The following is a 24,364-nucleotide window of genomic DNA, read 5'->3' as shown; positions in this document are numbered from 1 at the left end:
ATATTTTTTCCTCTCATTTTTTTTGTTTGTTCCAGTTTTATGGCAGCACTTCCAAGCTATATCTGGTGGCATGAGATTTCCTGGAACTGTCTTATTCTCCTAGAGACTTGGCTAGTTTTCAGAGAGACAGTACAGGGATTAAGGTGCATGCCTTGCATGTGACCAAGTCTGGTTTGATCCCTGGCACCACATATAATCCCTCAAGCATTGCCAGGAATGAACCCGGAGCACAGAGCCAGGAATGCCCCCTAATACCACCAGGGGTAGCAAAGGAAAAAATAAGTTGATGATTTTCTATACATTCATTGACTTTCTGCACCCTCCACTTCCACTTATAATTGTTTCAAGGAGTTTGACATCTCCTACCCACCAAGTCAGAGATACCCGTGAGCTTCTCTCCACCAATCTTGGTCTGAAGGCAGTTAAGGAATCTGGGCCAGTGTCTATGTTGGTCACAGGAGGAATCTGCTATGAAGGATGAAGGAAGGATGATATGATATCAAGTTTTCTAAGACTAAGACTGGACACTCTTCTGTCATCTCCTGTTCCCATGACCTCTTAAGAATGTGAGAAATCTCAGCAGGCTCAGTTACCATCCAGGGCATGGTGGGGCAATGGCTGTCAAATTCTAGCATCTATCACAGTCACTTGGGGAAAACTGACTGAAGATGTCAGCCCAGGGTTTCCACCCCTAACGATTCTGCTCCAGGAGATCCCCAGCATGGCCCTAGACTTTTGTCTCTCTTTTCTTCGTTGTTGTTGTTGGGGTTGACGGGGTGGAGAGGAAAATCTCTAAATGTTAATTCTGACTGATTATAGTCCACCAGCTACACAGTGAGATTCACTTTCAAGGGCTTATAGACAACAGCAACAACAACCACCAAAAAAAAAAAAAAGAGGAAAGAAAATGCAGCTTATTGATTGATCGTTTTGACAATGTTAAAATGTGGAACTGCAGCTAAGACCAGCTAGTGTTATACTTTCATTCTGGGTGTAGGCAGTTGTGGACTTGGCTCAGCACCTCCACTGTCATCCTGGCAGCCCATCCTTCTTGGCCCAGGCCGTCTTCTGCTCTCAGCCTGCCCAAGAGGAAGATTACTGTGTGTTCTTGCTGACCCGTCAACTATTCTAAATCCTTCAGAGTTTTGGACCGAGGGTTGCTCATGAGGGTTGGTGTGGGACAGATGCGAGGTTGTTACAAAAGAGCAGGCCCTCCTTCATACAAAGTGCCTGCCTGCTGGGCTACTGCATGCTCCTAAGACCAAAGCCTGCTTCCCCCCTCTGGCCACCTCCCTGCCCTGGGTTCACAGCTCCGTAACTACCCTTGGCTGGAAGGCACTGCTTCACCCCAGGTTACACCTTTTACCTGGGTGCAACCCATCGGCCTACATTCAAGGGCTGCCGGATGTTGGGGAGTGCCATGACCAGCTCCCTGGCTTCAGGGTGGCGGAACCATTCTGAAGGGCCTTCTCAGTCCTTAAGGTGGGTCCCGTTGATGTCCCAGTGCCTCTGATTTATGCCCCTTTCCTCACTGCACGGTTTGCCATAAAGCAGGGAAGAGGAGAGGAGGAAGTCGGGGAACTATTAATATTATACAATTCAGTGTACACACTCGGCCGCACTTTATCTCAAACCCACAGACTAGTGTCACTAAACAATTCGCCCAATACAATAGTAGGAAGTTAGCAAAGCCTCGTGAGGTGCGACGTGCACGGCCGCAATCCCGAAACTGAAACAGAAGACAGAGCCGGGTCTGTTTGCTTTGTTTCCAGAGGAAGATGCAAGTGGAGCTTCGGAAAGTCAGAATTCACCTTATTACCCACCAAGTCACACAATGAGTCATGGAATGTCATTTTACATACTCAAACAGAAACAAGTGGGTAGACAAAGTGGGCGATTTTTTTTTTTTCTACGCAGCTAATTATAGTCTTGCTATGGCAGCGACTGGGAACCCAGGCCACAAAGCAGGGGCAGGGACCGAGGCTCAGGGTTCCCTCCCTGGCGCCACACAACAAAAGCACTAATTCCACATTCCTCCTGCGTCCCCTCACCCCCGGCCTCCTGCTTCTGGTAACGACAGCCAAATATGCATTCATTGAATCAAAAACATCCAATTAGGTCAAAAAGGATAAATGGAAATTACCAATTCTAAAGCTGCTTCCCACTAAGAAGTGGCCAATTAGTGAGTCTTACAAAAAAACTTGAGTGCGGATTCACAAATAATGCCTGGTATTCACAGCCTCAGAAGGAGAGGCCAGCAAATAACTTCCCCTAACAGCCTCTTGCATCAGCAGCAGAATTCAACTGGTTAAAACTGGGGGGAGGCTGCGAGCCCCCAATCTATCCATTTACTGCAAACCGCAGCCAAATGAAGAGACAAGGCAAACCCCCATAAAATATTAACCCAAAATCTTCCTCTTCTTGTTCCTTGAGCAGTGAATGAATTACAGACAGAAATTTAGGAATACAGACCCAGGAAGAAACACAGGACGCCATATGATCCCAGAATACTGTGTGTGTGTTTCATATAATGGGCAACTAACTATAAATATCTTGATCTCATGGTAAATCTGAAGAAAGGCTGAATGGGACACTTCCTTTATGAGTTGAGAAAACATTCTAAAACTCTTTGGGACTGTTTAAACATTTGAAAACTTCAAGTGAGGTTCGCTGATTCAACTTAGCTATGATATTAATTTGGTGTGTCTAATCTTTAAATGATTCCAAGAAAAAAGACAAGGCTTGACTTGCTGGAAAAAAAAAACAAACAACTCAGTGTATTAACACAATCAGAGAAGGCTGAAAAGAGAAACACCAAGAACAGTGAAAATTTGGGGTCATATGGCGGAGGGGGGCTGGGGTGGGGTAATTAGTAATCTACTGTCACTGTCACTGTCATCCCATTGCTCATCGATTTGCTCAGGCAGGCACTAGTAACGTCTCCATTGTGAGACTTGTTGTTACTATTTTTTGGCATATCAAATATGCCACGGGTAGCTTGCCAGGCTCTGCCGTGGGGGCGAGATACTCTTGGTAGCTTGCCAGGCTCTCCGAGAGGGACAGAGGAATCGAACCTGGGTAGGCAAGGCAAACGTCCTACCCGCTGCGTTATTACTCCAGCTAAGGCACTAACTTAAAACTGTCAGGCTGTGAGTTTGACCCCCACTGCTGACCCCATGTTCAGACCATGATCCTGGCAACTCAGACCAGAATCACTTGTATGTATGTGATCCATATATACAAGTGACTCTGGCCACAGCACATCCAAGTGTATATAAACAAGTGAGTCCAAACTCCAGTGACCATGTATGTGAGCACCTGGGGAGCAGGGTGGGGGCAAGCAGCACAACTAAAAGGGTGCAAGCCCCAGAGAGCACCACAACCAAGCATGCATGTGGGCACTGGACATCACTACAGCAATAGAGGGAAGGGTGCGAAAAAATTCTTTTTCATTTAAGTATATTTATCAGAACAAGGGAATCTACCTGGAAGCCACAAGTAGAAAGGAGGCTCTGAACCCAGGAAACCGGAATCATTTCATTCAGCTCAAATCAAAAACCAAAAAAACGACATAGTACGCTCTGCTTCTGGAAGTTCAAGACATGAGGGACCTGGTTCTGGGAAACTAGGCCTAAGTTGATCTCAGTTTGCAGATCTTAAACCAGGAAGACTTGGCTTGGAGTTGCTATATACCTGCAGCACTTTTTAAAACACTGATTCTTTCACCTTCTCTCCCCTGGCCAGTTTTTTCTCTTCCCTTCAGCGGCTCTAGATCCTGCTAATAAAGCACTGTGTGCATTTAAGAATCAAAGGTGGAGCAGGTAGTTAATGTGGTTCCTGGTACCTTCATTACTATGAGTGTCCATTAAAAAGTTTTAAATGTCCAGGATCCAGAGAGACAGTACAGTGGGTAGGGCACTTGCCTTGATGCAGCCAACCCAGGTTCTATCCCTGGCATCCCATATAGTCCCCTGAACCTGCCAGGAGTGATGCCTAAGTGCAGAGGCAGGTGTGGCTCATTAACAAAACCAAAAATCTGTATGTGGCTGACATTTGGGGGCTGGAGCAATAGTAAAGGGGGTAGGGCACTTGCCTTGTATGCAGTTGACCTGGGTGCAATCCCCAGCATCTCATCTGGTCCCATGAGCACTGCCAGGAGTAATTTATGACTGCAGAACCAGGAGTAACCCCTGAAAAATCTCAGGTGTGACCCAAAAAGTGTGACTCCAAAGAATTCTTTTTAATTTTCAAGAGAAATGTTTTTATTAGCTGACTTTGTTACTAGATTAACCAAGTAATAAAGTAGGTAAAGGGATACACCTGACAGCCTTTCAGTATCTTCACTGCAAATCATAAGGTGCAAAAGGAGAGAGAGAGAGAGAGAGAGAGAGAGAGAGAAGAAAAGTGACTGCCATAGAGGAAGACAGGGCAGGGGTGAGGCGGGATAGAGGCAGGTGGGCCAGGGGTGGGGTGGGAGGGAAATTGGGAACACTGATAGCGAGAAATGTACGCCAGTGAAGGTATGGGTGTTGGAACATTGTATGATTGAAACTGAAACATGAATAATTGTGTATATCACTGTGATTCAATTAAAAAATTAAAATAAAACAAAAACCCAAGTAGTTTTAAGGGTGGAGGAGGAGAGAGGAGTTCAGGAAACATATAGAGTCATAAGGGTTGGGGCATGGTATCTGTACTGGGCTATTCTTAGATGAGAGAGTGGATATTAGGAGAGTGACTCCAGTGTAAGTTTTAGACAATGCCTAAGACCTCACCCATCCATCCATCCATCTGTCCGTCCATCCATCCATCCATCCATCCATCCATCCATCCATCCATCCATCCATCCATCCATCCATCCAGAACACTGGATATGAATAGTTCAGAATGCAAACCCTGTAACCTGTTACTTGGTGTCAATTTCAGACCCTGTCAGTACTAACCCTGAATTTTAATCGAACCAGATTCGATTTCCAGCATCCCATATGGCCCCTGAGTACCGCCTGAGTGAAAAGCCAAGGATAACCCCTGTGCATTGCCAGGTGTGACCTAAAAGCGCAAAAAAAAATTTTAATTTAGCCTTTATTGAATACTGATTGTGTGTCAAATACTGCACAAATGCATCATTCTTTGACCCAAACCCACCCTTCTTCCAATCACTCTTCTATCCTATCATTAAAGAGGAATGCATAAATCACATTAAATCCCTCCCTCTCTCTCAATACCCTTCCTAAAGATGTCACCGCGTTCCATCTATTAAACACTGGCCAGCTCCCTTCCTCTTTTCCTATCACTCATTGTCATTGCTGGACTCAAGTCTTAATTTCTCGGCTCCAATGTGACAACAATCTTCTCCATGCCTCCCTAAGTCCTGTGGCATTATCTTTCACTCTATTCTCCATTTGGATCCTAAGCTGTCTTATTAAAAATTATTATTCTCTTATTTTTTAAATGAATCACTGTGAGATACAGTTACAAAGCTTTCATGATTGAGTTTCACTCATACAATGATCGAACACCCATCCCTCCACCAGTGTACATCACCAATGTCCCCAGTATCCCTCCCACCATTCCCACCCCACCCCACCCCCTGCTGAATGACAGACAATTTCCTTCTTACTCTCTCTCTCTACTTTTGGGCATTATGGTTTGCAATATAGATACTGAGCAACCATCATGTTTGGTCTTTATCTACTTTCAGCACACATCTCCCACCCCGAGGGATGATCCTAAGTTGTCTTTTACAAACATTCATCTGGGGCCACAGAGTGATAAGCAGGTCGGATGCTTTCCTTCACGCGGCCAGCCTGTGTTCCATCTCTGTCACCCCACATGGTTCCCTGAACCTTGCCAAGAGTGACCCCTGAGTAGAGAGCCAAGAGGAAGCCTTGAGCATCGCTGGATGTGACCCCAAAACAAACAATTTTTAAAAATCATGTATCTGACAATATCATTCATTTGCTTCAAGTCCTATGGCACAGCTGGTGAGTGTGTGGGGGGCAGGGGGGTTAAGCCCCAGAAGACACTGGGTTTCGTGTGATCATGCCCCCCCCACCCGCCACCCAGCCTCATTCCAGCATTTTCCCTATGCTCCCACTTCCCAGACTGGGTCTTCGATCCAATCACATGGGCGGGCCTTCTGGGAGTTTGCCTCGCCCTCCAACGGCCTGACAACTCCACCTCTTCCTCTAAGGCTCATTATTTTATCAAAATATTTCCTCACACTTAGGAGAAATGCTGGTGCCAAGTTTTGGGTGTTCAAGAAGAAAGAACACACTTGAAGCTTTCTTTCTCACAGAAAACTTGAAGCTCTCGAGAGAGAAAACAAAACAGGATTGAGACGAAATCTCAAGGTTGGGGATGGTTTCCATCACGAGTTGCCTACACAATCAGAGGGATCAAACCCACTGGAGCATGTAATTCAAAAGCAACTCAACAGATTTTCATCCCAACAGTACATTGTGACACTGTGGACTTATTCATTTTGATTCATATGCTAGAATGAAGAAAATATTGATCAAACCATAAGAACAATAAGAAAGGTGCTTGTTCAATATGAAAGTATAAAGCTATAAGCCACTTGCTACTCACCAATTTTAAAGGGCACGACTAAAAGTGTCTGTGATTATCTCAGGGTAATAACTAGCTGGCTTTATCTTATTTTATGACTGTTACACAATATAAAATCTGCTATAAAAATCATACTTCTTTTGGGACTGGAATGATAGTACAAAGGGCAGGGCCTTTCCCTTGCACATGGCCGATGTGGGTTCTATCCCTGGCATAACACATGGTCTCCAGCATCCCATATGGTCCCCCAAACCCACCAGGAGTGAATCCTGAGTGGAGAGTCAGGAGTGAAACCTTAGTATTGTTGGGTGTGGCACAAAGCCAAATTAAAAATCAGACTACCTTGGAAGTTGCATGCCTCTATTCATAGACGCATTATTCACAATAGCCAAAAACACGGATCCACATAAATGCCCATAGACAAGGTGAGGCATACGTAATCAGTGTTAACACTCCTTTCCCGTTTAACAGGCTGGGGATGTGGCTTAGTGGCCGACCACACATTTCATATGTGGCTCCAGGCTTGAGTCCCAGCACCACAAAATAAAGAAGTCAAAAGATGAGATTGTGCCTTTCAGAAACAAAATTCAGGGTGATGAGTGTATATTTCAGTGTATACTTGACTGTGCTAAGTGAAATAGGTAAAGACATAAAGAGACAATTACCATTGGCTTCATTCACATATGGAATATGAGTAAGTCCAGCAAATGAGCCAGCAAAAACCCAACAAATTTCCCTCTTAGACTGAGTGAAAATTCCGGTGATTAGCAGTGGGCACCGAGGAGAGGGCATGTCTGGGGGGTGAGATGGCCTGGAACTTGGTGGTGAGTCATCGATCCTCTACCCAGGATGGTGTTAAGCCTACTTTTCCTGGAAATTCTCTAATGTCATAAACTAACAATAATAAGGAAGAGAAAAATGATTAAAAACCATCCTAGATCTGCAGAAGCATCTGTTCATCTGAGCCGGCAGTGCCCTCCAGACAGAAATGCTCTCTCTCCTATTGAATTTTCCAACGGGCAATCAATCACAAAGTGTATGGATCCAGGCTGGCAGGATCCTGATTTATTCGCTATTATTTACCCAAAATTCACTGGAGAGTTAAGAGACGGTGCCAGAGAAATGTGTGTTAGGATGAACTCAGCTCACCTCAGCTCCAATGGCTCCCTGTGAGTCACTGGGAGGTGAGCTGTCATCTCTTCCTGAGAGCTTCTGTAGAGCACCAATGAACGCCCCTTAAACATTTTCACTTCCCAGTTTCATTTGGTATCCACCTTTTCAAAAAAAATTTTTTTTAAGTCTTTTTGGGCTGGAGCAATAGCACAGTGGGGAGGGCATTTGCCTTGCACGAGGCCGACCCGGGTTCGATTGTTCCGTCCCTCTCGGAGAGCCCGAGAAAACTACCGACAGCATCTTGCCCGCCCAGCAGAGCCTGGCAAGCTCCCTGTGGCGTATTCGATATGCCAAAAACAGTAACAACAAGTCTCACAATGGAGATGTTACTGGTGCCCGCCTTAGCAAATCGATGAGCAACGGGATGACAGTGGCAGTGATACAATCAAGTCTTTTTAGCACTATTTACTAAAGACAAGCTCCAACGGAACATTTGCTCATAAAGTGGCAATGACATCTTTCTAGCATACCAGTGCAAGTAATATCGAACTGGTTATTGACTCATGAAGCTGATTTTTTCTGTGCCTTTGTGGCAAAGCACATGATTTTATTGGTTATCTCCCATCAGCCTAGTGACCCTTGCTGGTATGTGGAACCATCAGGCCCCGTGGAAACTGAAAAAGTTGAACTGTGACTTCCGCACACCTCAGCGTGGCAGGAACGCCTGTTCCATCACTTCCCCACTGCCTTACAGGCAAAAACGCCAACCTCACCTTTCAGAAAGTTCATTAACCGAATCACACAATTAAGAGCGGAACCCTGTGACTCACTTTTGGATACCGGGTGTGGAAATAACAACTCCTCCCTTTGCTGAGAAGCAGCTTAGACAAGAGCCTGAGAACCACAGGAAGTCAGCCTGTCCTCTGCGAGAGAGAAGGGGGCGAGAATTCCCTAGCAGGCCCAGGTGAGGCTCTCAGAGACACTTGCCACCACCTCTAGTCTCGGCAATTCTAAGAAGAGAGAGAAAAAAAAGAGTGAAGAAACTTTCTCATGTGGGTTTGTTAGGAACCGTTGTTGCAGGCGCTATCAAGGGTTCTGTATTTCCTGGCTCCTGAGTCATAATGACAAGTTCGAATCAAGAGGGGTAAATTTGGGTTTTTTTGGTTTTTTTTTTTTTTTTTGATGAAAAGTGCAACCTCATAGGAAGTGAAGGGGTGATCGAGCGCGAGAAATGTCCCCATTAATTAAAAAGAAAGAGAGAGAGAGAGAGAGAGAGAGAGAGAGAGAGAGAGAGAGGAGAGAGAGGAGAGAGAAACAGAGAGAGAGAGAGAGAGAGAGAGAGAGAGAGAGAGATTCTCCAGCTTCTCAACTTGAAATGCAAGGAAGTCTTAGGTACTTGGTCCAAGTCCACGAAGTTCCTGTGAAATAATTCCTAGGTGGCCCCTTAGCACCTCGCCCATTCGGTGGGAAAAGAGGGGGAAAAATCACTCTGCTCTGAGCCATCCAGCATGTGCTCCCGGGGATGCGGGGCGGAGGTGTGAGGGCGAGGATGCGCTCATCCCCGACGTGCTCGCTCCCGCACACCTGCAGTGTCCCCCACCACACACACACCCAGTGCGCTCGCCGCCCGCCCCCCACAGTCCCCGCACCCCCGCGGGGCGCAGCAGGGAGAGAAACGCCCCCCAGCACCAGACCAACCGTGCGAGCCGCCGCGTCCCCGCTCCGGCGCCGGGAGGGGTGGGACACCTGCCGCGCGTCTCCCGGCGCCTCCCGCCGCCGCCGCCCGCCCGAGCTCCGCGCCGCCGCCGCCGCATCTGGACGCGCCGGGCCACCCCCGGCCGCCGCCGCGTCGGAAGCGCCCGCAGCTGGGGACAGGCCCCGCCCCGGGACGGCCGCGCCCGTCCCCGCCCCGCCGGCCGCCCAGCGCCCCGGACCCGCGCCCGCCGCGGCCCCTGGGCCTTCCCACGGGGGCGCAGCAGCATCTTCGACGTCTCCTCTCCCGCCCCCACGCCCCACGCCGCGGCGTGGGACTTTCCATGGGAATCCCCGCGGCGCTGGTGACGTCGTGGGGCTGCGGGAACCTGGCCCTGCACCGGCGGGTCAGGCGGCCGGGGGTGGGGGGGATGGACAAAGCGGCTCCACGAGGCTGAGCACCGTCTTCCTGCACACGGAGAGAACCAACGACGCACGGTGCTCCTGGGCATCCACACCTGGGCTTCATTCATTCATTCATTCATTCATTCATTCATTCATTCATTCATTCATTCAGTCAGTTGGTCAGTCATTCTGGTAACAGCACCCATTGAGCGCGTGGTCAAGAGCCACGGGTGCTCCCTTGACCAAAAGTAACATCCCTTTTCCACCCCCTCACACTGCTGGCACTTCCCCTCCTAGGCCTGCTGGCATTCTAAAGAAAGGAGATTAAGGCTGAGCTTAAATGTGAGAAAATGCTCACCCAAAAGGGCACGAGGCCACCAGTGATATGGAGTATTTTTTTTTATGTCCCTTTTGGCCACTTGTATGTCTTTTTTGAGGAAACTTAAAAATGGATAGCCATGGGGAGTATCATGTTAAGTGAAATGAGTCAGAAAGAGAGGGACAGACATAGAGGGACTGCACTCATTTGTGGAGTGTAGGGTAGCATCACATGAGGCTGACACCCAAGGAAAGTAAATACAAGGGCCAGGGGGATTGTCCCATAGCTGGAAGCCTGCTTCATGAGCGGAGGGGAGAAGGCAGATGGAATAGAGAAGGAATCACTAAGAAAATGATGGCTGGAGCAACCAGTTGGGATGGGAGATGCATGCCTAAAGTAGATAATGGACCAAACATGATGACCTCTCAGTGTCTGTGTTGCAAGCCATAATGCCCAAAAGTAGAGAGAGAGAGAGTATGGGGAATATTGCCTGCCATGGAGGCAGGGGGAGGATGGGAAGGGGGGGTATACCGGGGATATTGGTGGTGGGGAATGTGCACTGGTGGAGGGATGGGTGTTTGATCATTGTGAGATTGTAACCCAAACATGAAAGCTTGTAACTATCTCATGGTGATTCAATAAAATTTAAAAACTTTTGAAAAATGAAAATAAAAATAAAAAAAACAACAAAAGGGAGAGAGAGAAACAGAGAGAGAGAGAGAGAGAGAGAGAGAGAGAGAGAGAGAGAGAGAGAGAGAGAGAGAGAGCTTAGAGGCCTGAGAGCACTTTGCAGGCCAGAACCATGATATCCCCTTTCCCCCGCCCCCAGGGAAGGTTCCAAGGTTGGCACCACCCTCAGCATCTCTAGTATGGCAACTCCAACCCACCACCCTCCACCCAAAAAAGAAGGGTGGGGAGGGGGGAGTAGGGACCCACGTGATAATACAGAAGATAGAGCACTTGCCTTGCCTGCTGCTGACCGGCTTGGATTTCTCTGCACCCCCATTCCATACAGTTCCCCAGCACCGCCAGGAGTGATTCCTGAGTGTAGAGTCAGGAGTAAACCCTGAGCACCTTTAGGTGTGCACCCTCCCCCCAAAAAAAAGGTGGAGGTCGGGGGAATTAAAGGTATTGCCCAAGACTCAAGGGAGATAAGTGAAAAATCTTCCCAATCTCAGCGATGAACAATTTGCAGAAACAAATAAAATAGGATTAAATTGCAAACTGTAGGGTGTGGGGATGGGGGGTGAGACGCTAAATTCTGAACAATATAAATAAATAATTGAATGAATGGTGGCGAAGAGCTTGATCTCCAGTACAGAACTCTGAATCTTTTTATGAGGACACTCTCTCAAGGAAACCCCTTAACTTCCCACTCCTTAAGTCTCTGTACTGCACTGGGCCAGGCGTAGCACAGAGGGAAGCATCTGCCTTGCACAGGCAGCTCTGGGTTCTATCGTGTGGTCCCCTGAGTGCCACCAAAAGTGATTCCTGAGTGCAGAGCCAGGCACCCCTCAGCAAGCCGAGTATGCCTCAAAAATTTTTTTGAAAAGTGTACGCAGCTCAAATTGATTTTCTCCCCGAAAGTGCAGGCGTGCCTTTTCACTGGGGACGCTTAATGAACACTCACTGGACCGGATGACCAAGGTTTACATGAACAGCCATAAATCATAAAAATGGCATGTGCTCCTGACGTGACAATGGCCCTTTACCTCTGTGGTGTTCCCCAAGTACAGTTATAGTTCGGGTCTTTTGTTTGTTTTGGGTCCACACCCGATGGTGCTCAGGGTTTATTCCTGGCTGGGCCCTCAGGAATCACTGCAGGTGGCACCTGGGGGACCATCTGGGGTGCCTGGGGTCAGATTCTAGCCAGTCCCGTACAAGGCAAATGCCCTAAGCACTACTATCTCCCTAACCCCCAAAGCCACAGTACTGTAAGAAAACAAACAAATAAGCAAACCCCAGTGTTGGGACATCCCTAACCAATGTTCTCTGACTTGTCAATGGAATATTCAAACCAAGCAGAATCTGAAAAGTTGTCACAGCCATGAATGATCTAAGGAGAAGTACTAATCAAAAAATGTAATGTGGTGTCTGGTATGGGATTCCTGGGACAGAAAAATGACAGAAAACTACAGATGGCAGGTCTGGCAAAATAGTAGAGAGAGTAAGATGCCTGCCGTCCCTGTTGGATTCCTAGTACCTCATAAGATTCCGGAGTACTGCCAGGAGTGATCCCTGAGCTCAACTGTGTGTGGCACACACACAAAAAAATGATCAAACTAGCAAACAAACCAAAACAGACAGCTAAGGACTGCTGAATCAAGTCCCAAAGGACTGCTGAATCAAAGATGGACTTGCTGCTAGTAGAGTGTGAAGACTGATGTATTAGCTGTGATAGTCTACAATGCGAATACAAAATAGTCATGACAGGGGAAAGAGGAACAGGTTTTTATGGGAATGCTACTATCTTTACATTTTTTTTCTGTGAATCCTTTTCAAAAGGCTAATTTTAGAGGTAAAGCAAAGTAAGAGATATTATATAATAAAGAGGGGGGAGTTTTTTTTTTAAAGAGGGGGGAGTTACAAAGACTGCTAATTTTTTTTTTTAAGTAGATGAGGGAGAAAACAATGTGGATTTTGTAGTAAGCCTATTTCAGGCTGAGAGATCTGTTGAGACAAGAGCAGGCCTGGCAGCTTGCTGTAACCTTGCTGCGGGTGGAAGAGAATGAGGGGAGAAGTGTGGGTGTCGGGGCTTCTTTGCACACAAGGCATCATGCTCTGTGGTCAGGAGGGCTTTTGCATTTTTCTTTGATCGAGAAGGGAAGACACTGGAGAATTTTTAGCAGAGCGGTGATAAAGTGAACTGTGTCTATTCTTAAGTTGTTGTTTGCAATTCATTGTCATATTGGGGAGTGGCTTAAGTGATGGGGATGGGAGCAGACCAACCAGTTAGGAAGCTATTATGGTGGTTAATATTAGGTGTGAGCTTGACTGGGCCACTGGTGCCCAGGTATTTGGTTAAACATTCTTCTGGGTGTGTCCATGGAGGAGATTAACATTTAAAGCTGGAGAAGGAGTAGAGGCTGTTGCTCTCTTTCTATGGGTGAGTCTTCATCCAAGATATTGAAAACCTAGACAGAGCGAAAGTTAGGGTAGGGGAGGATTTTTCTCTCTGTCTTCAAGCTGGGACCTCCCTTGCCTCTTGTCTTTGCACTTGCTATCAAACTGAACGGACACTATTATCCTGATTCTCGGGTCCTCAGGCTCAGGCAGGAATTCTCTTACAGGAATTCTTCGCTCCCTTTGCCAACTCACCAACTCCAGGTCTGGGGACTTCTTCACGATCTCGTGAGTCAATCCCATATCATGTCTCTCCATGTGGACATATACACATCATATTATACATGCAGGAGAAATTGTTTTGTTCTCTGGAGAGCTCTGACGGCTGGAAGCTAAGCCACAGAACTGCGAAGAACCAGGCAGGCTCTGGATATGTCCACAGGGAGAGAGGGCCTAACGGGATTTGGCAAATGAATTGTAGTCAAGTGCTTGGGAAAGCAAAAAGATTGAAGGATGAACATATTTTACTCAGAGCAACTGAGAAGAAAAAGTGGTTCCTTCTTCTGAGTTGGGGAATCTGTACTGAGAAGCAGTTTGTAGGGGGTGAGGAAAGAGATGAAAAGATTATTGTGGATTAAGGGTTCTATTTTGGACACTGACAGGAAAGTGGTCGGCTAGGTGAATCTAGGATGAGCACCTCCGTTGGAAGTCCTCAGTCTATAGTTGTTAGACAGATGGAATTTTGTGGGGGCTGTTTGGTATCTCTCAAGTGATGCTTAGGAGGCCTGGGGGTCCCTCCCAGTGATTTGTGGCCATATGGTCTGGGTATTCAGTGCAGGAACCTGGGGATACACTGGTTAAGACCACTTCAGTGATGCTTAGGGGCCTCCTATGCTGCAGCTGGTGGTGCTCAGGCGCCCATATACAGATGGGATGGAACTTGAGTGGGTCTCAGGCAAGACATGTGCCATCAGCCCTATACTAGCTCTCCTGTCTGGAAGAATTTTGGTGTGTCAAGTCTGAATTGAGGACAGTTACTCTAAAATTCAGACATCAAGATGGTGAAAATTTGGTAAAGTGCAATAAGGAGAAAAGTAACAATAGTGGTTCCAAAGCTAAAAAAAAAAAAATAAGTTTCAAGATCCACTCTATTAAGTAATGGGGGTTGAATAATTAGGACTGAAAACTGAGCAATGGCCTTGACCAGACGGTGACCAAGGGCAAACTTGACAAGGAGAGTTTGGTAGAATGAGACTAACACCCAAGGACAGTAGAAGCAAGGACCAGGAGGGTTGGGCCATGGTTGGACGCCTGCCTCTGGTGCTGAGGGAGAAGGCAATTGGGAGAGAGAAGGGATCACTATGAAAATGATAGCTGGAAATGATCGCTCTGGATAAGAACTGCTGAAAGTAGGTTAAGGGTACAAACATGATAACATCTCAGTATCTGTATTGCAAACTCTTATGCCCAGAGGGATAGAGAGAAAGAAGAAAAGTCCCAACCTGGGGGAGGGTGGGTAGAGGGAGGGAAACTGGGGACATTGGTGGTGGGGAATGTACTCTGGTGGAGGGGTGGGGGTTGGAACATTATATGACTAAAACCTGATCATGAACAGCTTTGCAACTATGTATCTCACAGTGATTCAATAAAAAGTAAATACAAAAATAAAAGGGAAGAAATAAGGAGAGTTTGGTTAGTGTGTAGCGATTGAAACCTATTTACACTAGGCCCAAAGAAAACGTTAAAAGATAATGAAACAAAGGAATGGGGAAATGGTTAAGGGATGGTTCTTGTTTTTTTTTTTCTTTAATCCGAGGTTATATTTATTTGTATATTCGCGGGCATGAGCCAGAAGGAAAAGAAAAGTAGTGTTGAGGCTGGAGAGATAGTACAGTGGGTTGGGAACCTGCCTTGCACACAGCAGACCTGAGTTCCATCCCCATATCCCATTTGGTCCCTTGTGCCACCAAAGAGCTGTTCCCTGAATGCAGAGCCAGGGATAATCCCTGCTCAGAGCTGGGTGCGGAAAAAAAAAAACCCTAAAAATAAATAAAGTGTTAATGCAAGAGAGAAACGGAAAAATTGCTGGTGTAATGCCCTCAGTAAACAAGTGGGGATGGGATTAAGTAGGAGGTAGATTTTTTTTTTCCCCCTGAGAAAAGGAGGCTAGGAGCATGTCTGAGCACAGATGTTGCTGAATATGGAGGCAGGAACATGTTTAAGCAACAAGGAAGCAAAGGCCTCGCTGAGAGGATTTGTGGGAAAGAGGAAAAATTTTGAAGTAGCATCGGGAGAAAATAAATGGACTTAAAAAATATGGTCAAACTGTTGGATAGAGTTTAAAGACCAGGATCACGACGATAGAGGGAAGTCAGAGTAGTGGTGTGTTCACACCAATCTCACTCACCCACTTGTGTGCCTGGAAAACCCAGGAAACACACTAATTTCCCGTTTCCTCTGCCTCCTAGAACGGACAACCACAGCTCTGCTATCTGTCTTTTCAAATTTGACTTTTCCAGACCCCTCATATATATGAAATTATATAATCTTTACCCTTTGGCTACTGACTTATTTTGTTTATGATATTGACTACAGAGTTGATTCATATTAAAGAGTCAGACAGAGAATAACACAGCAAGTAAGACATATGCTTTGCATGCAGGTCCTGGGTTCGGTCCCCAGTACCATTTGGAGTGATGCCTAAGTGCAGAGCCAGAAGTGAGCTCCGAGCACCTCCAAGTGTGGTCCCCAGACCCAAACCAAAAAAATCATTCACATTTTAGCAAACATTCAAGAACTAGAGAAAAGTTCAGATATAACCAGTGTTTGGAGCTGCCAGGTAAATGTGATGGAGGAGAAAGGACAAGTTGAGGATCTTTGCAAAGGAAATAAGAGCAACAGGCCTGGCATCTAAATAGAGAAAGCAGAGGAAAGAGAATATAAATGACGTTTTTGAAGCAATTAACAAGCATAGTTTTAATAAGTTGAAGGTTCTAGAAGATCAAGAAATTGTGCCACTTTCTTAAAACTGACATATATTTTTCCAACTGAATGTCTGTAATTATAAGACTGCAACAATTTCTTGATGTTCTAGAACCTTCAATTCATTAAAATAATGCTTGTTAACTGCTTCAAAAGCGTCATTTACATTCTCTCTTTAAGTGAGAGTGGACTGGAGCAATAGCACAGCGGGTAGGGCATTTGCCTTGCACATGGCCAACCCTGGTTCGATTACTCTCCGAGAGCCTGCCAAGCTCCCAAGAGAATCCCCCTCACACAGCAGAGCTTGGCAAGCTACCTGTGGCTACTTGTGGCGTATTTGATATGCCAAAAACAGTAACAACAAGTCTCACAATGGAGATGTTACTGGTGCCCGCTTGAGCAAATTGATGAACAATGGGAGTACAGTGCTACAGTGCTATAAGAGAGTAAGATAATCCAGACTTATATTTGTTTGTTTTGTTTTGTTTGGGTCACATTGCTCATAAAGAGGGTTAAAGGGAATAAAAACTGGGTCAAAAGATACAAGACAAATACCTTACCCGCTGTACTATTGTGCTAGCCCTGACCTGAAGGGTTTTTCCCCCTTTGGTTTTGGGGCCACACCCTGCAGTGCCCAGGGATTACTCCTGGCTCTGCACACCGAGTGCTCAGGAATTACTACTGCCAGGCTTGAGGGACCATGAGAGGTGCCAGGTAAAAAAACGCTGGTCAGCTGTGAGCAAGGCAAGTGCCCTATTGTGGTACTATCGAGCCAGCCCCTGACCCGACCTGAGTTTTCTTGATCTGAGCAACAGCAACTAGAATATCAGATATATCTTCTTTGTTTTGTAGATTTCTTCCGGAGGGATTGGCACTTGCCTTCAGTTTGGAATTTTTAGCAGAGAACCGATGAGGATCTTAGGTTACAGAAAAGCCCAAATGAAATAGTGACTTACGCCCCTACAGAGGGGCATGACTGCCTTGTTAGGGCTTGTCCCTTGTATGAATCATCTTGTATACCCTACCTAATCTGTGCCTTGTATCAGCTCTCAGGATGGGAAGGCTGTCTAAACACAGCCACTCCTTCGGGGGAAATTCCTCCAATGTCATTTTCCTCTCTAAATCATCATTTTATATGTTTATTCCAAGTAGCAATCACCTACAGCTATTTCTTGTCAATGCTTGGTTCACGGACCTCTTGCTTGACACGCTTTGAAGCTATCTCTTTATAAGATGATAAAATACGTATGGTGAAAACTTTCCGGTTTTGGAGAGATAGTACAGAGTTTAAGGAGCTTGCCTTGCATGCAGTAGATCCCAGTTTGATCCCTGGGTCTGTGTTTGATCCACTGAACACCAGTCAGAAATGATCCCTGAATAAAGAGCCAGGAATAAGCTATATTGAGCATAGCTGAGTGTGGTCCAAGCTAATTCTCCCTGAACATATTTTGCCACTTTAAACATCTTGAAGTGTATGGGGTCAGAGTAATAGTACAGAGGGTAGGGCATTTGCCTTGCGTGTGGCTGACCTGGGTTCAATCCCCAGTATCCCACATGGTCCCTGAGCACCATCAAGAGTAATTGCTGAGTGCAAAACCAGGAGTAACTTCTGAGTATCTCCAGGTGTGGTGCCCCCCAAAAAAATAAATGAATAAAAATATAAAACAAATAAACATCTTGAAGTGTAAATTTGAGTGTAAAGTTTAATTTAAATAATGAGTTACCTTATTATTCACATTGTTGTGCAATTATCAGTATTTCCAGAACTGTTTCATTTTACCCAACAAAAATTATATTTTCCTCATCATCTAAGAATAGAATGATCTTATTTGTTAGGTTATTTTGTGGCTCTGGACATGCTAAAAAATCCCTATCAATTAATTGTAATAGTGTTCTCAAACCCTAAAAATACCAAGTGATACCAAGTCTTCATTTCCATACAGTGGGGAAAACCTGTGAGCCCATTAAACATTGACTTATCATTCTTTTTCCCTGTAACCCATGGGAACCATCATGATGTTTCCTATTTATGTGAATTTGCCTACTCTATATGCCTCATATAAGTAGCAAAATGGGATTTTTACTTTAGTGACTGGCTCATTTCACTTAGTCAAATGGCTCAAAGGTTTATTATCATGTGCAACCATATGTCAAAATTCCTTTTTTTTTTTTGGTAAAGACTAAATAGTATTCCTCTTTCTATCCTTTCTTTTGTGTGTCTGGTTGGGAGAGGTACATATTCAAAGTAGAAATGTAAAAGCATAGTTTTATGGATAGGATAGTTACATGCCATCATTATTTATAGCTATGTCATATGGCCATACCATTTCTACACTGGCTGCATATTGCTATACTAGCAATATAGAAGTACTCTTCACCTCCTTGCTAACATTTGCTATTTTCATGTAACTTATATTTTATTTCTTCTCTATCTGCAATGCTGCTGGGTAAATGATGTTGCATATATTAAGGAATAGCTGTTCTCAATCCTGTTGAAGAGAGAAATGGGGTTAAGGGAATGGTGCTCAGCAGACCACACCTGACACATCACCGAGATCTGCACTGTCAATCACAATAGCACATATAGCTGTCACTGTCACTGTCACTGTCATCCCGTTGCTCATCGATTTGCTCGAGCAGGCACCAGTAACATCTCCCATGGTGAGACTTATTGTTACTGTTTTTGGCATATCCAATATGCCACGGGTAGTTTGCCAGGCTCTGCCACGTGGGCGCCATACTCTTGGTAGCTTGCTGGGCTCTCCGAGAGGGGCAGAGGAATGGAACACGGGTTGGCTGTGTGAAAGGCGAATGCCCTATCGCTCTGCTATCGCTCCAGCCCTTACATATAGTAGTTAAGCTAAAATTATTTTAAACTAAACAAACATTTAAATGCAGTTCCTCATGCAAGAAATAGCACAATAGGTAAGGCATTTGCCTTGCACACAATTGACCCACATTCGATCTCCAGTACCAGAATCACCAGCAGTGATTCTCAGGTTCAGAGTCAGAAGTATGTCCTGAGCTGAATTTGTGTGTAAAAGATTAATTAATTAGATAAAATTTTAAAATTCAGTTCCTTGATTCATGAGTTCATCTTAAATGCCTGATAGCTGCTACAACTAATATTTCTTGGTGTGCAATATATTGGACAGTGTGCAAAATAGAATTCTTCCATCATTGCAAATAATTCTTTGATCACTATAGTCTAGCAATAGCACAGCAGTAGGGCGTTTGCCTTGCATGTGGCCGATCTGGGTTCGATTCCTCTGCCCCTCCTGGAGAGCCTGGCAAGCTACCGAGAGTATCTTGCCCACATGGCAGAGCCTGGCAAGCTCCTTGTGGCATATTTGATATGCCAAAAACAGTAACAAGTTTCACAAAGGAGACATTACTGGTGCCCACTCGAGCAAATCGATGAGCAACGGGATGACAGTGACAGACTCTGCTTTTTTTATTAAGTTGTTGGGATAAGCTTTTACAGAACTGGAGAACTTAAAATTTAAGTTAAAAATCCCTTTAAGAAGGAATAAAATGATTTCTTAAAAAGCATGTGACTAGTTAACACATAAATGTTCTCTCTTATAAGCTCTCTTCTGCTTCAATATTATATCAGGACTTGCAGAGGTCATGTCATTCTGTTGCTTCTAGCAGCGTTGTTCAAAATAACCCCAAAATAAATTAACCTAAGTATTCATCAACTGAGTAAGAAGACTGTGTTAGATCCCTTATTGAATAAGGTACTCAGTGCATTATTATTCTACTACAAAGAAAGATAAAATTGTGCCATTTGGGACAAATTAGATAGAACCTGAGGTAATTATCCCAAGTTATATAAGGAGGTAAAAGACAAATTCACTGTCACTGTCATCCCATTACTCATCAAATTTGCTCAAGCGGGCAACAGTAATGGATTCTCTCCATTGTGAGACTCGCTGTTACTGTTTTTTGGCATACCAAATACACCACAGGTAGCTTGCCAGGCTTTGCAGTGCGGGCGAGATACTCTTGGTAGCTTGCTGAGCTCTCTGAGAGGGGCGGAGAAATCGAACCTGGTCAGCTGCATGCAAGGCAAACGTCCAACCCGCTGTGCTATCGCTCCAGTCCCAAAAGACAAATTACAGGAAGGTAATATATATAGTATATGAAGGACCAAAGCAAGCCAACCTTGCAAGAAACAACAAAACTAACTTGTAAAACTAACCCTAACTCCTCTCTGGTGGTTGGCTAACAGCCGGAAAAAAGGAACAGAGAGGGGTCTTTTTGGTGAGGTGCCTAATAGAATTTTGGTAATAGGTGTAGCACATGTTATATACATATAGAAACCTTAAATTATACCAGTGAAATTCCATAATGTTATTAACAGTCTAACTAGTTTATAAGGGAGAAAAATATTTTCAGGATTATAAGCAAACACTTATGCAAAAGACTTCTCTGCATAAAATATAATTTATAGGGGCTAGAGTGAAAGCACAGCATTTAGAGTGTTTGCCTTGCATGCAGTCGACCCATGGGTTCAATTCCCAGCATCCCATATGGTCACCCAAGCCCCACCAAGAGTAATTCCTGAGTGCAGAGCCAGGAGTAACCCCTGAGCATCACCAGATGTGACCCAAAAAGCAGTATTTATATAATTTATAGGTCTGAAGAGATAGTATTGGGGTGAAGGTGTTTTTCTTGCATATAGCTTATCCAGGCTTGTTCCCTGACACTGTCTATGGTTTCCAAGCACACAAGAGTGTCCTCTGAGCACAGAACCAGGAGTGATCCCTGAACACAGCCAGGTGTGGGCCCGAAACCAATTATATATACATACATGTATATATAATTTATGGAGGCATATGACTTTTCAAAGTAAAATATGTTAATTTAAAGATTTTAGTATTTTAATATAGCAATATTAAATATTAATATTAAATATTAAATTACTTCTAGGTAGAAAATATGTACCTCAGTAATGCAAAGTTTTATCCCAGTAGGAGCCACCTAAGATTAGATGTGAAGTAACATAGAAACCAACTAAGCTCAATAAACACAAACAGTAGCACAAAAGTTTCAACAAGCAAGGAACAACTTTGTAAGCCATTGGACAAGACTCAATGATCCAAGAGTGACGGATCCCATTAGCCATTTAGTTGTAACAAGCAATATAAAATAAATTGTTTTGTGTCTGCTAAAAGGGTAGACTTGGGGAGATGTTTGGGAAAATGGCAACAACGGGAGGAAAAGAAGGTCACACTGGTGGTGGAATTGGTGCTGGATCATTGAATGACTGTAACAAGTGTGTTATGAACAACCTGGCAAACAATGATATTTAAATAAAGTAAAATTTAAAAGATAGTTCAAAGTCTTTATGATTACTCGATAGAGATCACCAGTGAATTCAGTTTCCAACCCTTTGTAATAGACCAAAAGTTTGTATCCCACGAAAGTCATATTAAAATTCTTTGATTTTATGGTATTAGAAAGTGTGGGCCTTGGGAATTAATTAGAAAGATGTACTCAAAATGAGTTAATAGTAGAAAAGCAATAGAACAATAAGCTCCCATGAATAGCTAAAGCAATTCTTGGCAGAAAATAGATGGGAGGTATCATCTTCCCCAACTTCAAACTGTACTACAAAGCTGGAATAATTAAAACAGCATGTAATTGGAATAAAAACAGACTTGCATACCAATGGAATAGGTTTGAATATCCTAACACACACTCTCAAATATATGTTCATTTAGTGTTTGATAAGGGAGCAAGAAATATGAAGTGGAGCAAGGAAAGCCTCTTTAACTAGTGGTGCTGGCAAAATTGGACAGCTACATGCAAAAAAAAAAAATGAGCCTCTATCTAACACCATGCATAAAAGTCAGATCAATATGGATTAAAGGCCTCAACATCAGACCAGAATCCATAAGGTACATTGAAGAAAAGGTCGGCAAAACCCTCTATGACATTGAAGCTAAAGGTATGTTTCTTCATGGATGAAACACCACTGACCAAGCAAGTGGAAGCAAAGATAAACAAATGGGACTACCTTAAACTAAGAAGCTTCTGCACTCAAAAGAAACTGACTACAAAGACAGCCTACAGAATGAGAAACAATAGTCACCCAAATCTCTTCTGATAAGGGATTAATATCAAAGATACATAAGGCACTGGTTGAACTCTACAAGAAAAACACATCTAACCCCATCAGAAAATGTGGTGATGAAATGAACAGGAACTTTCACAAAGAAGAAATTTGAATGGCTGAAAGGCTCATGAAAAAATGCTCTGTATCAAGGTGTATTTAAAGGTGTATTGATGTATCTCATCATCAAGGAGATGCAGATCAAAACAATGAGGTACCATCTCACACCACAGAGACTGGCACACATCCGAAAGAATAAGAGCAACCAAGGCTGGTGAGGATGTGGGGGGAAAAAGGGACTCTCCTTCACTGTTGGTGGGAATGCAGGCTGGTCCAGCCCTTCTGGAAAACAATATGGACATTCCTCAAAAAAAACTAGAAATTGAGTTCCCATTTGGCCCAGCAATACCACTTATGGGAACATACCCTGGGGACCCAAAACCACACAGCAGAAACACCATCTGCATTCCTATGTTCGTTGCAGCACTATTCATAATAGTCAGAATCTGGAAACAACCAGAGTGCCCAAGAATAGACCAAAAAAAAAAAAAAACTATGGTACTTCTACACATGGAATACTATGCAGCTGTTTGGAAAATGAAGTCAATGAAATTTGCCTATAAATGGATGGACACAGAGAGTATCCTGCTGAGTGAAATGAGTCAGAAGGAGAGGGACAGCTATAGCATGACTGCATTCATTTGTGATATATGAGAAAAATACATAGTAGAAGACTAAGACCCATGACCAGAGAAAACAGAGGATAGGACTGGTCAATGGTTGGAATCAACCACAATTGTGTGTGGGACAGAAGGTAGGTAAGACAGAGAAGAGACCAGTATGACAATAATAGCTGGAAATGATCACACTGGAAGAGAACTGAATGTTAAAAGTAGGTAAAGGGATATTCTTGATAATTTTTCAGTATCAATGTTGCAAACCACAATGCCCAAAAGTAGAGACGGAGACAGAGACAGAGATAGAGACAGAAGAAAAGCGCCTGCCATGGAGGCAGACTGGGGGTGGGGAGAAGGGTTGATGGGAGGGAACCTGGGGACACTGGTGCTGGGAAATGTGCTAAGGTGGAGGGATGGATGTTGGAATACTGTATGACTGAAATCTAATCATGAACAGATTTGTAAGGATCTGTCTCACAGTGATTCAATAAAAAAAGTAAACTGAAAAATAAATAAATAAATAAATACAGAAATAAAAAAAAATAACAGAAAAATGCAACAAATAACTCGGAGAATAGCAGGTTTCTTATAAGCTTACATATTTTCTGTGCATGGCTCACAGGTATAGAAAATAAGTTATGAAAATTGTACTGTTTTGTATTAGCTAAATTTCCCTCTACTTACTTACATTCATGAGATGACTCAGTTGCATTTTTATTTTAGCCCACATTTTAATTAAGTGGAAACTTTTCACTGACATATTGGCATAATTGCTGTTAAGAGGCCTGGAGTTTATCATGTACTGGTCACTCTAAAGCATATAAACAGAATATTCTCTGTAACAGTAAAAGGGTCTAAAAAAACTCCAATCTGAAGATAATATAATTGATCTCTTTAATAGCTTTAAATGGACTTTTCTGCAACTTTTATGCAACTGTGATTTCACATAACAAGTTGCAAAAGTATTTTAAAATGAATACAATTACTCAATAGTCACTTCTGGGTAAGGACTTTTGCACCATTATCTGTTCTGAGGAACTCACAAAAGTGAAATGGTAAAACACAAGCATATAGTAACAAAGACAATAGTTTAGTCATAAGCTAAATTGTTTTACATCCATAGTTTGTTCATTCTTATGTCATCTATTTAGAAACCATATATGACCACATTTCACATCAAAAAAAACCATCCTTACTTTGGAGTTGAGAACTGATTTGGATATTCTCCTTTTCCTCCTCTTCATCCATGTTATTCCCTGGCCGCAGTTTCCTGCGTTGGTCTCACTTTCCCCTTCAACACACTCTTCCTGAGGGCTGATAGCTTTCCTATAGGTGCTTCAAAATGTCTTTGAGATCATGGCCTGCATACTTCTGTGATTCTAAAAAAAATTTAAAAATTAATTAGTAAGTACAGTGTTGGTA

General features: G+C 43.9%; 1 protein-coding gene across 1 annotated transcript in view; it reads right to left on the bottom strand.

The window, feature by feature from the left end:
- The window catches only part of STX11 (syntaxin 11), a 30,499-nt gene extending 20,978 nt beyond the window's left edge, over positions 1-9,521 (bottom strand). Inside the window, exon 1 of the mRNA XM_055136354.1 lies at positions 9,382-9,521. The gene's annotated coding sequence lies outside the window, so the exon portion shown is untranslated. The remainder of the gene's footprint in view (positions 1-9,381) is intronic.
- Between the last annotated feature and the right edge of the window lie 14,843 nt (positions 9,522-24,364).

Source organism: Sorex araneus, chromosome 4 (genome assembly GCF_027595985.1).
Source record: "Sorex araneus isolate mSorAra2 chromosome 4, mSorAra2.pri, whole genome shotgun sequence".
In the NCBI taxonomy this organism is placed as follows: Eukaryota; Metazoa; Chordata; class Mammalia; order Eulipotyphla; family Soricidae; genus Sorex; species Sorex araneus.
Note: the sequence above shows the minus strand (reverse complement) of the source record. Positions and strands in the feature narration are given on the sequence as shown.